Source organism: Leptinotarsa decemlineata, unplaced genomic scaffold (assembly GCF_025532065.1).
Source record: "Leptinotarsa decemlineata unplaced genomic scaffold, Ldec_3_MD MMD2_tig00000133_RagTag_RagTag, whole genome shotgun sequence".
NCBI classification, from domain to species: Eukaryota; Metazoa; Arthropoda; class Insecta; order Coleoptera; family Chrysomelidae; genus Leptinotarsa; species Leptinotarsa decemlineata.
Window position 1 is genome coordinate 7,047,438 of NW_027412542.1, and position 18,413 is coordinate 7,065,850.

At 32.9% G+C, this 18,413-nt stretch overlaps 1 long non-coding RNA gene across 1 annotated transcript; it reads left to right on the top strand.

Annotated features, from left to right (window-relative positions):
- The first annotated feature begins 6,561 nt into the window (after positions 1–6,561).
- LOC141481281 (uncharacterized) lies at positions 6,562–17,752 on the top strand. The gene is made up of 3 exons (XR_012464862.1): positions 6,562–8,246; positions 12,237–16,666; positions 16,757–17,752. It is a non-coding gene; the product is annotated as an uncharacterized lncRNA (long non-coding RNA).
- The last annotated feature ends 661 nt before the right edge of the window (positions 17,753–18,413 follow it).

An 18,413-nucleotide genomic window follows, 5' to 3' on the forward strand; every position in this document is an offset into this window, starting at 1 on the left:
AAAGTTAATCGCATTGCCGACTCTTTAGCCAAGGAAGCGGCTGGACTGAAAATTTTAGCACCCAGTGGCACCTATGACCTGATGATTTCGACAATTGCGGAACTAGCCAAATGTTACACCCATGCTCAATCCCTAAAGAGATGGGATGGAATCAAAGGATGCAATCTTGCCAGGATCACCCTGGGCGACCCTGGAAAGCTGGCGTCGAAGAAATATCTGGCAATGACCAGGGAAAATCTACGCTTAACGGTAGAATTTCTGACTGGCCACTGTCAACTAAGGAAACACCTCCATAATATGGGGCTAGTGGACACACCTCTATGCAGGATGTGTGAACAGGAAGATGAGACTGTCAGGCATGTCCTATGCGAGTGCCCGGAGTTATCGTCAATAAGAGAGTGTGTGTTCGGCGATTCTTGGCCTACACCTGCCGATATAAAGGAGATGTCTCCCAGTGATCTTCCCGAAAAGGACAGGATGGACGATGACCTAGGAGGACAACTCCTCTCGGGAGAATGTACAATGGGTCACATATGGCCTAAGTTCTGTAGGCTCACACTCACCCTCCCTACTCTACAGATACAGAAGCTACAGTTCTAGTCCTACGAAATTCATGTAGCAATCGTTTGAAATCTAACTTGTTTGGATGATTTCGGTCTGGATATTTTCCTCGACGCCAAAAGGAAATTCTTTAAACACTCACCAATCGCTAAAATCATATATATCTGCTCTTGAATGAGACAAGTTTCCATTTTCAACAGTAATAATTCAGTGGATGTTTTGAATAAAGTGAAATACAATAACTGACAATAAGAATTCTTTCAACAAGTTGAATTAATTTCGTTTCAAAGATACCTTGGTTCAAAGAATGCATTGAAAAACTATTTAGGTTAGGTATGGGAAAACCCTAAATGAAATGAGAGATAATTGTTCAGACCAAAAAAAATAGAAGTTTTTCTATCTGAAGAAACAAAGTTCCTTTATAAAAGAGTGACAATGATTTTTGAACATTTTGTATAACATTGAGAAACGGGTTTTATAGAAATCAACATCTTTTATGCTTGTTCAGAATTCGAAGGGATGATTTCTATACATTTCGATGTAATTTAGTTTTCAATTGAATCTAGTATTTTTTGAGACTTAAAAATAATTTCCTTTTGCAGCTTTAATCGACATACATATAATGATTTTCAAAAAAATTATTCAATGTTATATCAAATCATTTGTTCAGATCTGTGGCTCAGCTAGCAGACAAGCGAATAACACGAATATCAAATGTAGATTATTTGTGTAATAATTCTATTTCGGAAAACTAATCAAATCGTTACATTTGATGACTCTTTATGCATTCGAATTTGTTTGAAAATCCTGTTTATTCCCACGTACGACATCCCTTAGAAATTGAGCTGAGAATTATTGAGGTTTCACTTTCTGACGTGCGATTTCTATCACGAAATATAGCAGAAGTTACTTTTCATGAAAAAATAGCATAAATTCAAAAGAGTTTTTTTCATATCGTTATGATTTTCAGATGGAAATGACTACTATATTATTTCTTCGATGTTGATGAATGAAAATTCAGAAGAACCAATGATTGAGACATCGACACAAACCACACTGAATGAATTTTCTCTAGATTCGAATCAACCTAGCGATTCAAAAAGAACATTCGTTCATGATGCAGGTGAAAAATCACAAACCTTTCCTTTGGTTGAATGCCAAAACGTCAAAACAGAAAAAGAAACAATATTCAACTGTTCATACTGCAATTATGAAACAAAAAAGATAATGTTCATGGAGCAACATGTACTTGAAACACACCCAAGGAAACGAAAGTTTTTCATTTGTGAGAATTGTGGAAAGAAGTACAAATTAGAACATTCATTGGAAAATTACAGAACATGGGACTGCGGAAAAGAGCCTCGTTTCAAATGCCCCTATTGTAAATATAAAAGGAGACTGAAAGCTTGTATCATTAAACATTTGAAAAAAACTCATAAAGTAAAACGTTTTATGAAAGACATTTTGTAATTGTATTCCTTTCATGGAGCTCTATTTTATTATTACCATTACCATTAATAATGTTATTATTATTATTTGAGGAAATTAAAGTGTAAAAAATTATAATTATTACTGAACTGCCGTTCTATAACCGTTCTATAATACCCAGGAATATTCCAATTCGAATCCATCCATGGGGGTACTCGTAAACGGTAGGAAAAAGAGGGAACGTGGAATTAAGGATACTATTTAATGATAACAAAAAATAAGTATGGATTTCTTGGCTTCTCGAAAATGTTTAAATTTTAATTTTTCTGCTTCACTTCTCAAAATAGTAGATAGTAATAAAATACTACCAACAGTACAGGTACGGGTTTTAGGTAACTGCTGATATTTTCAAAGCGAGTGACCGAAGTCAATGTACCGTCCTGGCTCTTCTAGATTTCAGTAGGGCATTTGACACCATCAATCATGAACTGTTATTGTCGGTCTTACACTACATTGGCTTGTCAGCTGATTCAGTTTTTTTTTCGAAACTATCTACATCACAGACGCCAGAAAGTTGTTCCTGATAAAGTACATTCAACATCTTTGAATTTAAAGACGGGCGTTCCTCAGAGATCAATTCTTGCCCCTCTCCCATTCACGATATACACCAGTCGAATAGTGAAATGCCTTCAGAATTGTAGTGTACATCACTATGCAGATGACACCCAAATATATTATTCTTTTGAATCACATAGGGAAGATGACGCTAATAGACGGATCAGTCATAATCTCGACACATTCTCATCCCTTGATGAAAATATGTGCTTAATGAATAATACATACAAGTCGCAAATACTAATATTTGGTCAAAAAAACCATAGACATATTGTAAAACAACAACTCATGTTATATCCTATTTTACTCAATGAAGACAATTATTATTATTATTATTAGGTATCATAAAAACAAAATAGTATCAAGTTTCATAAATATATGAGATTAAAAAAAATCCCCCAAAACATAATACTGAGGGCTTCAAAAGAAATATAAATTGAAATGAAGATACCAATTACCTACCTGATAAAATTATAATGTATAGGACTTCTTCAGGATTTTCGTACATGTTAATTAATATTGAGTGGTGCTAAAACTGTCAGTATTTCTAAAAATATATTTTTCAAATATAGAGCGAAACTTTTAGTGAATAATATTACCTTTGAAATATTTGTTTGCGATCGTGTCTCAGGTTATTTATTATCTTCATTTCGAAAATAACACCAGTATAGTATCATTTTGAATATTGTGATTCAGAATGAAAGTAAGTAATCGTCCCTTAGTTGAATGATTTTACCTATTTACCCCTCTCCTCATCTACAGGTACGTTTTCTACAGGTACTTAATTGATATGGGTTCAGGATATTCAGATTTAACTCAGTAGTACCTTTCAATCATAACCGTCCAGTATGATGGCTGTTCGATCCTACACTCTTCTTTTGATTAGAAGCAGAGAGAAGACTTTCGCAGATGCAATGAACAGAAAAAAATCAGATAGGGCTCAACAGGAGAAGCGTTCACTCAAAAAACATTCGAAAAGATCCAGTTCACAAAAACGAAAAGAAAGGTATGCGAGACTGACAACCAGGAGTGCAAAGAATGTTAGTACGCCAATATTATCCAGAAAAACATTTTCACTTTCTGGGTTTAATAGGTATGTTCGACTTTTCTTTAGAAATATTCCTCTTTTCAATTGTATGATGTGTAAATGAGTGAATCATCTCGAGTTCAGGGCAATACATGTGCAACATAAATGAGCAAAATACATCTTTGTGTGATTTTTAAATTGAAATAGCTATTCAATAAATCATAGAACTTGATCTCATGAGTTTCATTTAAAAACTAGCTGACCTGGTAAACGTTTTTCTGCATAGGGTGTCAAGTTTGATGAAGGTTTACTTGCACTTTTCAGAAAAGGGGAATTTACTCGCGAAAACATGTTATTCGAAAATGTCTGCTTGAAACTGATACTCGTCTTATTAATAAACATTTTTATTGATGATATTTTAATTTCGACTTTTGACTAGTTCTCTCTCAAAATTGATAATTAGAATACTGTTTAAACTGAAAGGGGTATATTTTTTTGGAAAGAAATGTTAATGACTTTCTGCTTCTCCATCTTAATGCAAAAAAAGTGTTATGGGAATATTCCACAGAGAAAAAAGAAAGCAATAAAGTTCAATTTGTATTGTATAGAGCCAAACCCTTTTTTCCCAGATACAATACTTTATTTTTCCTGAAACTTTTTTACAAGCATGGAAATCGTCACATACAAAGTAAAGATTGGAGTTGAAAAATAATATCAAGTGATAAAATATGGAATATACATGAAATAAAAATTAAATCAATGGCAGAGTAGGAGATACCTAGGCAAAAATTGTTTTGTTTTATTGGGTCATCTATCGACTATGATAAATTTGTGTATTGGAAGAGTCTTAGCACTTGAGTTTTATGAAGAACTAACAAATGTATATGTTACAGGGTACAGTTGTTCTTCGTGCAGTAAAAAATATGATAAAGAATCCTCGTATAAATACCATTTGAAATATGACTGTGGCAAACCCCTTCTAACCTGTCACTTCCAAAACTGCAAGAAGAAAATGTCTAGGAGAAGCAGTATGAAAAGACATATGTATTTGGTACACAGTATCATCGATTGGGAGAATTATATGGATATAACTCGAAATGAATAATATTTCGTTTTATCATATTGCTTTTGTATATTAAGTATTCTAGTCAAATAATTTGATGTGAAAAATAACTTTTGTTGGACACTTTTCAACTTCTCATTGACATGTTTACAGTACTTTAAAAAATATTGTAACTAGAACCACATTCAAAGAAGAAATTCAACAATTAGTAATCTCAATTTTTTCTTTAGAAACACTTAACGAAATGAGACTGAAATATACTTCAGTTGAAAAAAATGCTTGTAATTTGTACAATCAACCGAGTATTCATGAACAATATCACTAAATCTCTCATGCGTGTCTTTATAACTATTTAGCAATATGGAATGCCATTTTACTCTTTATTGTCACAAATATTCATTCCTCAATTCATTCAACTAACAATTTATTTGTTTGAATTTAATTGATGCATGCATTTGTTCGACACATCAAAAACGGTTGTTGGCAAAATTTGTTCTATTTTAAATGACACTTGATTTAAAATGTTACGCGAATAATTTTCTTTGATAAAAAGTTGCGAACAGTTATAATATAGATTCATTATTTAAAATTTTTGGAAGTAAATGTTTGTCATATATACTTTTTTTGTAACTATCAAATAATTTACTACAATTTCTGTGAAACATGAATAAAATTGTTTGTTGATAATTATAGTTACATGAATTAAAACGATTGTTGATAATTTTAATTCGGCGCTAGCATCGAGCGGATTCTTGCAGACGCCGAATTTTTAAATCTGACAACATGATAGTCTAGTGATAGTAACACAATATTCCGTCCGACCGCAGCGCCGAATAAAAATTATCTACAATCAATTTAATTCATGTATCACCTAAAAGCAACAATCAAAACAATTCATTTTTACAAAACACCAATAGAAAGTAAAACGGCGTACCACGCCGTTTTACTTTCTATTGGTTGAATTTCAGTGATACATGAATTAAATTGATTGTTGATAATTTTTATTCGGCGCCACGGTTGAACGGCGTTTTGTCGTAATATAAATGAACTAGCATGTTGCCATATGTAACACTTGAAGTTCTTGATAAATCCGCTCGATACCAGCGCCGAATTAAAATTATCAACAATCGTTTCAAATTTATCTTTCAAATACAACAAACTTTTTAAATCATCAAAAAATTTAATTCTTTGTCAGAAATTAGCTTTTTAAAAAGATTGATGAAATAAAATAATACTTGCTTGAGAATGTTTTGCACAAAAGTTGTAACCAAATTTTAAATTGAATGTATTGAAGTGAATGTTGGAAATATTCAATACTCTCAATAAAATTGAAATATAACAATCTTTATTATTCATAGAAAAATATTTGGTATAGAAAGTTAATTTGCTATATTTTCAGACAAACCAAAGTCTATTTTTATTACCAACAATGTTTCATAGGAAAACTTTAACAGTCATTCATATATATTCATTGAAATTTTATTAGAAAGTGAATTTAAAGTTACATTATAATTCAACAGTCATATAAATAACTAACATTTTATTCAAAGGTCAAAATTATATGCAGAATTGAAACGTTTGTTGAATTTACTCGAATAATACATTCCATTGAGTGTTGAATAAAAATGTTTGTTCATTGCTGAGTTGAACTATATGTATATAGATTATTTTTCAGCATAATATATAGTAAATTGGCTGCTCCGGCTACTCTGAAACAATATTTTTCTTCGGAATCAATAAAAGCTTCAAGTTATTTCATTAGTCTTTTTTATGCAAGTAACAATTTTATTCATGTAATATTTTAAATCAAGTGTCATTCAGAATAGAACAAATTTTGCGAACAATCGTTTTTAATGTGTCGAACAAATGCATGAATCAATTGAATTCAAACAAATACATTGTTAGGTGAATAAATTGAGGAATGAATATTTGTGACAATAAAAAGTAAAACGGCGTTTCATAGAGCTACCAAGACATATATGATAAAGGTAAACATCTATACAAAATAATCCAAGTGAAGTCATACAAAACTAGTAGAATATTCAATACGAGATGAAACACTTGTGTCTGAATTCAAGAGTCGTAAGGAGTGAGCGCGTCATACTGAAATCTAATTTAGAATTCTACGAGAAAATGATGGATTTTAGCAAAAAAAATTATAAGGAAAAAACTTTCCTATACCTACAGAGAATCCCGCTGAGTTAATGAATGTTTCATATCCGCGAAAAAAAGTATTTTGAAACGTTAATATGGGACTTTATGAAAAAAATATTGACTAAGCGGGATTCTACATCCAAAAATAGACACATTTTGCTCGAAACATTTTTCCATATAATGTTTCATTTGGCCGGCATATTGAAATTGGAGTATTTTGAAATTTCTTATCGGAAGGTGCTGCCCCACGACAGAATCCTAAACTGAAAATCGTATGAAATAGCTTTGGCAACATCACACTGGAATTTGTACGGTTAGTTTACTTTTGCCTTTTCAGCAGGGTCGTAGTTACTCTGTAGTGGAATGAGGTCAAAGGAATGAGAATTCTAAAGCAGGTAGATTGATGGGATCCTTGTGATAGGGACAAGGATAGGAATATTCGATCTTAAATAACTCATTAGCATATCAAGTAGGTACCTACTGTCGACACTTATGACGAAACCGCAATATATAATTGGGATTTCAGAAACGTAAATATCATTATGAATTAGTCTAGAGATTTCTGAAGTAGAGTACTGACCAGAGGCGGACCAGATTAAATTAGGTGGTGTGTTTAGTGTGTGTGCATTCGCTAGGGTATGTTATTGTGCTATTTTTCAATATGGTTCGACTAAGTACGCAGAAGAAAACTCGATTCCCATCTTCGAGCAATCTAATCCAAAACAATATCTGATGTACAACTAAAATCAGCAGACGAACTTGATGAAGGACAGATCACCCTTTCAACATAAAATGAACGAAAAATTACGGCATGAGGATATGTAACGACTGTCAAATTCAGTTTTCAAAATGTACCATCAAGAACGTAAAATTGATGACAGAGAATGTTCAAAACTATGCAAAACCTTAAAAAAATTTCATATGGATAATTGTCATATTAATTCATGGCAAAGCTTCATCACACACTAGTTATATTCCTATTAAATATTTTTTCTCTCTCGAACAATGAAGGACGCTGATTTCAATTATAAATCAACTTTTCACCATTTATCTTTTTGATTAAATTCATGCAAATTCAATTTGTGAATGTATTTTCAAATGAGCAAGTGTCATTGACCTGTATATTTTTCAGAATTATGGCGAATGTCATGTACAAAATGTGGAAAATCGTACAAAAATAAGAATCATTTACAAAGACACCTCAAGTGGCATTGTGGAAAATTGCCTGCTTTTGAATGCTCTTTATGCAACTATAAAACTTACAGAAGCGATATATTAAAGATTCATTACATTTCACGAAAGCATATCGGCAATGAGAAGAAGCATATGAAAAAACATAGAACAACTTGAAACATTTTCACTTCCATTTGAGAGATAGATAAATACAACAACGAAGTGGTAAATTATTTTTCAGAAATTCGATTGATTAGTTATACAACATTGTATAGTGAACTAATCCAATATTTGTATAATAGCAGAAATAAAATCAGCATAACGATATATTGGTGGGAACTTCACTTAACCATTTACCTCGTATATATATATATATATATATATATATATATACTAATTTCTAATTGATGTAAGTTACAAAAAGGATTTGAAGCTCTACAACTTCTATTTGATTATCTGCGAGCGAGATATATTTCGAATATAATGCTAGATAGTGGGGATCCCATCGCTAGTCCATCTGTTTGTTTATAAATATATCTGCAAACCATAGATGAGAAAATCTCAACAATAATAAAAACACACGATGAAAGAGGAGAATGGTTCAGATACGTTGACGATGGACTGTATATATCACAAAACAATAGAATAAGAATAGATCAAATAACAAAAGAAATTAACGAAATAAATCAAAAACTATATAACCACAACAAATATAACCACAACACAAATATAACCACAAATATAACCACAACAAAACACAATTTCAAATGGCAATATACAAGAAACCTACACAAACAAGCTCCACCATACCCGCAAGTTCAAACCATTCACCATCACAGAAAATGGCTGCCTATAACGCATTCATATATAGAATGTTGAGGATACCACTCAGCAAGGAAGCCCGAAACAAAGAACGGAAAATCGTATACAAAATAGCGAACGAAAATGGATACACCCAATAGACAATAGATATATTAGAAAACAGAATCAAACAAAAAATACAGAACAAGGATCAAGCCAACCCAACAGACAAAATAACACAACGATGGACAGCATTTACGTACGTAGGTCACCAAACTAAGAAACATTTTCAAGCCATTGAACATCAACATCACATACAAGCCAAACACGAAAATAACACAAAAAATAAACAGCTATGAAAAAGAAGAAGACAAAAACCATAACGGGATATACAGTATACAATGCTCGGACTGCAATGCTCGGCCAAACCAAGAAAAAACTGATTCAAAGGTACGATGAGCACAAAAAGGCATACATAAATCCAGTATAGTATATAAATCAAACCTCGCAACACACGCCATACAAAACAAACATAACTTCCCCCCACCAGAGAACATAAAACTCATAAAACAAGTCAATAAGGGAAACCGCATGGACATTTGGGAAAACGTAAACATTCATAAATTTAACAGTCAAAAATCACTTATTGAAGAACAAGTACAAATCAAAATACAACAAGACCTAACATTCAATATATTAAACAAATCAATACACACTCCTAGAAACAATAAACCTGGATAAGATTCAATGAAGAATAGTACCTGATGTAATCCAAATACAGACAAATTTACCTACAGTACCAGAAGTACCTGTATTGAGGCGTTCGGACGTATTAAAGAACACACAACAGGATGACACGTTCAGATAGAGTAGTGTCTAGAGGATGACAGCACGACCAGCTGTCGAAAGCGCTCGCAGATAATTAAATAAAAGTTATAAAGCTTCAAATCCTTTTTGTGACTTATATTAATATATATATATATACTGCATTAACCTTTCTAGATTTCATATATATATATATATATATATATATATATATATATATATATATATATATATATATATATATATAGTGTGTCTCACTTCTCATGGAAACACTCCCGTATCTTCCGTAATAATCGAGGTAGAACGATGAAACTCTCTGGACTGATGGAAATGCTTAAAATGCACCTACCACTTAAATGGGGTTGGCCAAAGTGATATACATTGTCCGCCACTCGCGATGGAACACCCCATTTTTACGATAAAACATATTAGGGGGCAAAATAGGCTCAAAATTTCTTCAGATTCGTGATCAGGACTACCAACTTACTACGAATACACTTTTTTCCTGAAAAAATTTCAGTCCTGAAAAATCCGAATTTGTCTCACTTCTCATGGAAACACCTCCATCTTCCGTAATAATTGAAGTAAATTTTTTTTTTGGTTTTGACATCAAAACATGAACATCAGTCCTGAGAGTTGCATCGTTCCACCTCGAATATTACGGAAGATACGGGGGTGTTTCCATGAGAAGTGAGACAAATTTGGATTTTTCAGGACTGACATTTTTTCAGGAAAAGAAGTGTATTCGTAGTAACTTGGTAGTCCTGATCACGAATCTGAAGGAATTTTGAGCCTATTTTGAGTGGCGGACAGTGTATATCACTTTGGCCAACCCCATTCAGGTGGTAGGTGCATTTATTTCCATCAGTCCTGAGAGTTTCATCGTTCTACCTCGAATATTACGGAAGATACGGGGGTGTTTCCATGAGAAGTGAGACACACTGTATATATATATATATATATATATATATATATATATATATATATATATATATATATATATATATATATATATATATATATATATTCAATAGTATGCTTCACAGACTATTGAATATTCCAGTGTCTCAGAGTAATTTCCAGAGAAAGCTGAGTTTGATCAAACAAATCGCGGTTAACAACGGATATAAGGTATATATTATTATAGACTCCATTCTTTCCAAAAAACTACAAAAGCAAGTCGTAGACCTAGTCTACCCAAATTCATGATGCGATAACGTCAGTTATAGGACATTGTCATATTTGGGTAAACCAACCAATAATATTGCCTGTTTTTTTTAAATAAGAATGCGTAAACGTAGCTTACAGAACGAATAATAGTCTAAGTGAATTCATTAAAACAATAAAGACAAAACTTCGGTGTCGGATAGATCAGGAGTAGTCGGATAGATCAGGAGTATATAAGCTGACTTGTGGCTTTTGCCCAAAACTGTATATTGGCCAAACAGGGAGAACATTTTCCCAAAGAATCAAAGAGCATAAAAGTAGTTTTGTGAATAGAAAGACCAATTTCACATTTGCAAACCATCTTTCAGCAGAAGGACACGAGTTCCATCATAAATACGATGTGTTACATTTAGAAGGAAAAAGTTTGAAACTCAATCTTCTAGAAAGTTTAGAAATCAATAGATTCAGGAATTCGGGTAATTTACTGAAAGGTCAATTAGAGTTGAGTAACTCCCCGTTAACAAATATTGTTTCAAATGTGGAAACTGAGACAAAAGCTCAGATGATTTAATTCATTACAAACTAAGGTAAAAATCAGGTACTTGAAATTTAAGTACTTCAAATTGTAGAATAAAGTATATTAAACTTTCAATATGTAGAATTAGTTATTAAAGATACGCCCGAAGAAGCCATTAGAAGGCGAAATACGTGTTGCTTTTTTTGTAAAATCGTTTACTGAAAATCACACAAAGTTTTTTTGGAATACATTGATTAAACTTTAATTCAGCTTCAAATAATTTGTGTTCGATAACTAGTGTGAGTTTTTCGTACTGATACCTTGTAGAATAAGTTTAAATATCGACCAGTGAGCAACCTTCTACACCATTCTATTTACAAATACTTACCAATTCCACTTTTGTCATGTTTTATGCTCTGAACCTGACACAATAACCAATTAAGAGTCACCCAGAAGGACTTGTCTTTACCACCTTCCTTCCTTTCTGAACATATATACTTTAAGGAGAAAATGAACCGTAAAGATTCGTCATTGGACCGTCCACGACACAAAGAAGTCAGGATAGGAAACCAGGGTAATAGATTTTTTCAGGAATAACCGAAAACTATTTCATAAATCTACTGATTTCAATTATAAAATTTTACCAAAAAGTACAGCAAATCAAAAATAATATTTGCTGCCCAAAACTCAACTCATCGTCAATTAAATTGAATGAAAAGGATTGAAAATACTACAGCGTTTCATTGTATGTTAATGACTTCCTAAGCAAAGTAGCTATCGTGAAATGAAAGCATTTGATACGATTTTCACTTACCAAATCAAATGAAATTGAAATGTTGAAGTAGTTCATTACGTCATTTTGTATTTTTTTATTCGTACAGAACATTTAACATTTTGAATTTCAGAATTTGGCTGGAATCCTTTGCTATGTACAGACTGCGGACGCTCTTACAGAAGTAAAAAATCTCTCAACTATCATCAAAAAATGGAATGTGGGAAAGAGAAACGATACAAATGCATGTTTTGTGACCACTATTCGAAACGTCCATTCGATATAAAAAAACACTGCTTGATGAAACATTCGGATCACAGTATATCAAGAAAAAACTATTACATTAAAATATAAATACTCATTCAGTTATACTTTACTCATTTCCTTCCGAAGTACCTAGACATTAAACTTTTCTATAATAACATAAAACTCATCGTTAATGCGTTCGGAACAACGATAACAACAACTCGAGCACCAACCAACTCGGTCAATACGACCGTTACCACATCACCTTTTATAATGTCTACCGCAGTGGTAGACGAAACGTCACCATAAAAATCTGCAGGCCACAGCCAAGAAACCCGGAAAATTACTTTTTGAGTATGGAATCCCCTTCACTGAATTTGAATTTGGTATAAGCGTTCCTTAGTTACTGTCGTTTGAAATTTTCCATACAAAAATAAAATGTCCATTGATGGGTCTTGAACTCATGTGGGTGAATGAATATATATATATCAATATATTCATCATCGAGAGTAACATTTGTAATTTGTTTCTGAACATGTATTATTTTCTTTTGAGTTGACTGGAATAAAAGCGATTCAGAGGTTTTCGATATTATATTTTAGTTTTGATAGTTCATTTTCGTGGATGTTAACTGATCAAGTTATATTGTCACAAGACAAAAACACCATTAATTTGCTATATTTATCATTATCTGCATTATAATTATATGGTCAGAAGTATGTTCCCCACAATTGTTAAAAAAATATTATAAAAATCGATATCAGAAAAATATTCCTGAGGAAATGGAGAGAAATTGCATTCACATTAATTTTTCAAATCATCGACATGTCTTTTGATGACAGTATGTAATTTCTCACAAGTTCTAACGACATATTTCATCTCATTTTACGTAACTCTGAATAATGCCGATTGCTGTAGTAACTGTTTGTGTGTATACATTCAACATTGAGCTTGATCGTGCAGATTATCGACAATCAGCCAGTAAAGAAGAAGCCTCAGTACAGTTTGTCAAGAAGAGGAAAAAGGGTGAAATTTTTGCGGCGTGCGCGTAACGAACAGCTAGAAAGCATTCCGAGGAACAAAGATGCACATATGCGATTAAAGTTGTCTCTGCTTAGTGTAGATGTACAGTCTCCTGAATAAACTGTGAAACCAATCTACAAAGTACCTACCCACTATTAGTCCATCTCATTATTGAATTCAAAATATTTTTGGTCAAAACAGGAAATGAGGGCTATAAAGATAACTTGTTCAATTATGGGATTAGTATTCTTCTGAGTTCGAAAATTATGAATAATGGTTATGCCATTTATCGGAGATAAATAATGTAATAAATAAATAAAACTTGCTTTGAATCAGAAAGTTGCTTTTATTTTACTTTTAAATATGTAGATACATTTTTTATACTTAAATTAAACACAAAATACGGCGAAAAATTTTTAAGAAAAGAAAGAATTATAAATAAAACAATACAAAGCAAAAAATTATAAAAGGCAAAAAACGCAAAAATTAAAATAAAATAAAATTTTATCTTAATCTTCGGAGGATGAATCTTCGCTAAGGTCTGAACTGATGTAATCTGGTTCAGTGTCACTTTTTTCTTGCAAGTTGATTATCATGTCGTCTACCATGAAACACTGTTCAAAACTTTGAACATGCTCAAATTGATTTTTCCACTCAGTTTCAGAAAAAGTACTAAAAAATTCATCGCATAATCCACGGTCTTTAAGCTAAAAATCTACATTTCTTTATGCAACATATTACTTTAAAGACGCCCACACTAACTCTATAGGATTCAAATCAGGGTGGCATGGAGGAAGCCTTAGAACAGTATGCCCGTGGCGCTCATAATTTCATCAATTTTATACATTTTATATCGCGGTTTATGAATTTCAATTAGATTATACAAATCAAATTTCAACATATCTTCTGTAAAAGGTATATTTCGTTGCCTTAGCCATTCCATCATTTCGATCTTTGTATTAGATAAAATAGGAGAATTATTTACCTGCACATTGTGATAGCATTGTTTATCACTAAGACACACTTTGTTGGTGAATTAGGAATGAGCATCTCCTGTAGCCATTTTATATAATTCGTGAAGTTCATCTCGTTATGATAATCACCTGACTTCGTATTTGATCTGAATTTCAAATAAGCATTTTTCAAAAAACCATTTTCTCTGCCCGTATTCACTATTATTAGTTTTTGCACTTTTGATACCGGTTTATGTGAATCTTCACTAGTGTTGTCATTCCAGGTTTTTATGTGGGTATGCGAGGAATGATTATAGGTTTCGTCCATGAAAATCATCATACTTCGCAAAAAATTTGTTCTTAACTGAACGATGTCTGGCTTTTCCATTAATTATTCTCGATTATTTCTCACTTTTCTCCAACGAAAGCACATGTCATGCATAACTTTTCTCAAGCTTTCGTAGCATCAGCATACTTATTTACGGATTTGAATTTATGATGTATGCGCCGAAGAGTTGGAACCTTTTTATCGACAATATAATAATTAATGATAAATCTTCGAAGCAAACCTTTATCAAAACCATCTAAATTTTTTTAGCTGCGGCTTTCTTTCTTTTTATATTTGGTGTCAAAAAAGCAGCGGCTTCTCCATTCTCAATCGATTTCATTTCCTTTGAAATTTTTTGTATACTGTCTAAACTTACGCCAGTTGCCATATCAGCTCTCTCTTGAACTTTCTTAATAGGTGCTTTATAGGTTTATTTTCTGCCCCTTCTCGTTGCATAAAAAAATACATTGGCTATAACTTCCCTCTTTTGACTTGTCAGCACTTTACGATTTAGGTTTATTTAGGTTAAGTTACAATACTCAAATTGTACCCTTTTTGCTTTATTTCTGCTCGTACTGTACACTCGGTTAACCCACGATGCGAAGCTCACTTCACAACAGACAAATTCGACTGACTGGACTATGAGACTTTCCACTACTGTTTGTGGCGCACAGCTAAGGCGGTCTCAAATTAAGATTTAGAAACTTTTTCCTATTCTTGACAAACTGTTCATCTTTATGGGGAATATTCGTGTTGTTTTCCATAGTCATTCGAATTGACTCTGCCCTGAGTGTACTTCTGAGCAATGACTGTATCAACTTGATCAGTGATGTATGTTCCACTACTCTAACTACCTTACGATCTTTTTATGTGAATTCATTTTTCCATAAAAATCTCTTCAAAACATTTAACGAGGAACTGATGTTGCTAACTTGGTTAGAAAGACGCGCATTGGGAAACAGTATTTTGGTTCTAGTTTGACACAGTCCACAATTCTTACAGATATTGGCGCTTTTGAAAAAAGAACTCGCAGAGTAACGAGTCTGATATTTTTTATACATTGCGGCAATGCAATAGATATATGTGACAATTAAGGGCATTTGCACAAAATTGAATGAATGAATTGAAAATCAACCACACATCTAATAAAATCAAAATCAAAAAATCTTTATTTCCGTAGACCTAGGGAAGGCATGGAAAAAGTCACATTACTCAGTACAATTACAATGAGGTCACAATCATAAAACAACATAATTATAAGATATACTATATAACATTTAGACCATAAAAGGGATACAAAAATTAAAATTTAAAATTCCAAATCAGACTGAAAAAATTCATCAAGCGAATAAAATACCTTTTCACATAATAGTTTTCGAACTTTTTGTTTAAAGGGCTTTACACTAGTTATTTTTTTAATGGATATTGGGAGCTTGTTGTACAGTTTTATTGACATGATATGAGGTCCATTAGTGACCTTGGCTAACTTATGACTAGGAATTAAAATGTTATAGTTTTTTCTCAGGGTGAAGCCCGAAAGAAGACATGTATCATCTCTGTTCTGAAACTTGGAGCAATTTGATTTAACGTAGATTACGCAATTAAGAATATACATGCAAGTAACGGTTAATATATTCAACTTTGCAAAAAGTGGTTTACAGGAATCGAGTGGTTTTTTAAAACAAATTGTTCTAATAATCTTTTTCTGGAAAATTAATAAGTCACTGATTCTATTGCAGTTGCCAAAACAAATAATAGTTGGATTAGTAGAGAGACAATAACATTTAAGAAACATCCAGAATTTGTTGAATGCAATTGAAAAGAAACAATATCAGTACAAATAATACTAACAAATATTTAGAACATCAGAAATAGAAGCTTCTATCGAAATTTTCCTGTACATTCACCACAATTGAAGAATTTATTTTTGAATCAAGTTATTTCAAACAACTACTATCAACAATTCGATGGTATGGATATTGCGAATCCAGCTCACCAAGTTCAGCGAATTCGGTAATAAATTACTTATTATGTGATATCGTAAGAGAATCCTATTAGATGCTTGTATGTGTATCATTTTTTTATATATACTTTTCAATTCAGGTTATTATCGATCACCTCGAATGAGAGAAATCATAAGTGACACAAAGTTTGACGTTAAACCACCTTGTCCCCATTCCTGCAAAAGAAGATGCCCCTACCGATTTAGTGAAGAAAGAAGAAAGGAAATAAATAGAGAGTATTGGTCTCTATCAAGACTAGAGAGAAAACTCTTCCTAGACTCTCATACTACTAGAGAAAAATGTAAAAATAGAAGGCCCACATCGATGAATATGAGGAATCGTACAGTGACTTATAATTATTTTCTCCTCAGTGATCAAGGGGCTGAAAGTCAAGTTTGTAAAACATTTTTTATGGCCACTCTTGGTTATAAAATCATCAAACATGCTTCTCATTGATTCCCAGAGGTTGTGATTGATTTTTTGTTGGATAAAATTATTTAATAATAATAAAATTATATCCCTCCTGAGAACGTGTATGTCTTCATATCCTTCTCAACAGTCCTTAATAATATCAACTTGAATTATTTGGATGTCAACGCAAGTACAAAACCGAGTGAATCTTTACGGATAGTAGCACCGTTTCTTTGAACTCCTGACGAGTTGTCACAAATATCACAATCTTCAGAACCCGATGATTTAAAAATCGAGGATATCCCTCCTAAGAGTCCCATCCCTTTGAATGATGAATCATCCGATGATGAAATTGGGACGAAACACCCAAATACGTTTCGTTTGAGTGATATAAATATCATATTGCAGGAAAAATTCTGAAAAATTTAAGATATTTTCTTTTTCTTCAGCAGTGTAATATTTTTATTCAAATCGGTTCAGTAATGATAGTTTTCTTCAGGAAATTACATATACAGTTCTATTTTCCGCAAGGGTTTATTGTGGCTCACACCTACTCAAACTCGACCAAATGACCCCAGCCGATTAGTTCATATGTTGAGTGATTTTCAGGTATAATGGTGAAAGTATGGTTCTACCAAACTCTGAAAAACTAATTCGGTCCGCAGCGGGCAGGCACAAAGTATATGCTCTGTTTCATTGACTTTCAAACAGAGGGGACACATACTGTCTTTCGGCAGTTTCAGTCTGCATATGACGATTCAAACGACAGTGACCTGTAAAAGGAGGCCTGTTTAATATTGTAGTTCATCCCTACTGTAGTCCAACAACTGTTTGGTTTCAAGCTTCGAAGGGTGAATGAACGCCTTGGAGGGAGCCAATCCTGGGAGATTTTGCCAGATGTCTTTAAATATTCTTATCATCCAGGTGTTCAATGTTTGTTTGACAAAACCTAAAGCAATGGCAATGACAGGTTCTGGTCCGATGAAGCTACTGGCAGCACCCTCTTTTGCAACGGAGTCAGCAGCCTCAATGCCTTCCAGGCCAGTGTGGCCAGGAATCCAAACCAGAGACAATTTGTTTACTCTTTCTATTGAGAAGAGTCGTGTTAGGCCATTTGCTACCAACTTAGACGTTACTTAGTAGGAGTCAAGAGCTTTCAACGCCGACTGACTGTCCGAGAAAAATTTTATTGACTGTGTGTGAGATTTCACCAATCTCTCCGCACACAATTCAATAACATAGATTTCCGCTTGAAATACAGTCACATAGTTTCCTAGGCAGGTTAACATCTCTATCTTGGGCCTGAAAACACCTGCACCGGAAACGGAAGGAGTTTTTGATCCATC